The sequence below is a fragment of the Chaetura pelagica genome, unplaced genomic scaffold (assembly GCF_000747805.2).
Source record: "Chaetura pelagica isolate M959 unplaced genomic scaffold, ChaPel_1.0 scaffold794, whole genome shotgun sequence".
Lineage (NCBI taxonomy): Eukaryota > Metazoa > Chordata > Aves > Apodiformes > Apodidae > Chaetura > Chaetura pelagica.
The window spans coordinates 5,906-6,459 of record NW_009953058.1 but is presented as its reverse complement, the minus strand read 5'-3'; positions in this window follow the sequence as shown (position 1 = coordinate 6,459).

Here is a 554-nt window from a genome sequence, read left to right as displayed (position 1 = left end):
GGGGATCCCCAAGGACCCCTGGGGTGGCTGGGGACAGAGCGGGGCCCCCCCGGCAGGGGGGGGCTGGGGACAGTAGGGACACAGGGACCCCGCTGTCCCCCCCCATGCACCTCGGCTGGGGCCAGGCTTGGGGACACCCCTGCTCACTCCCTGCCACCATGGCAAAGAGACCTGGTGGCAGGCAGGGACAGGGGCAAGGGAGGACACAGAGGGGACACCCCCACACTGCCAGGGGCGCGGGGTGTCATCCCCTGCTGTTCCCCCTGATGCTGTCACCAGTGGTTGATGGGATCATTGTGGCCCCTGGTGCTTCATGGCCCTGTGGGTTGGGTGGCCCTGCAGAGCCACTCTGTGCAGGGTGACACATGCCAGAGGGACTGGGGACACGTGTCACCCCCCTGCTGTGGGGATGGGGGACAACCAGTAGGGGCTGTACACTGGCCTGGGGTGGGGGGACACAGGTGCCACCAGCCTGCCATGGGGCTGGGGTGACACGTGTCACCCACTGAGCAGCCCCTTGTGCCACCAGCCCAGGGCTCACTCTGTCCGAGCAG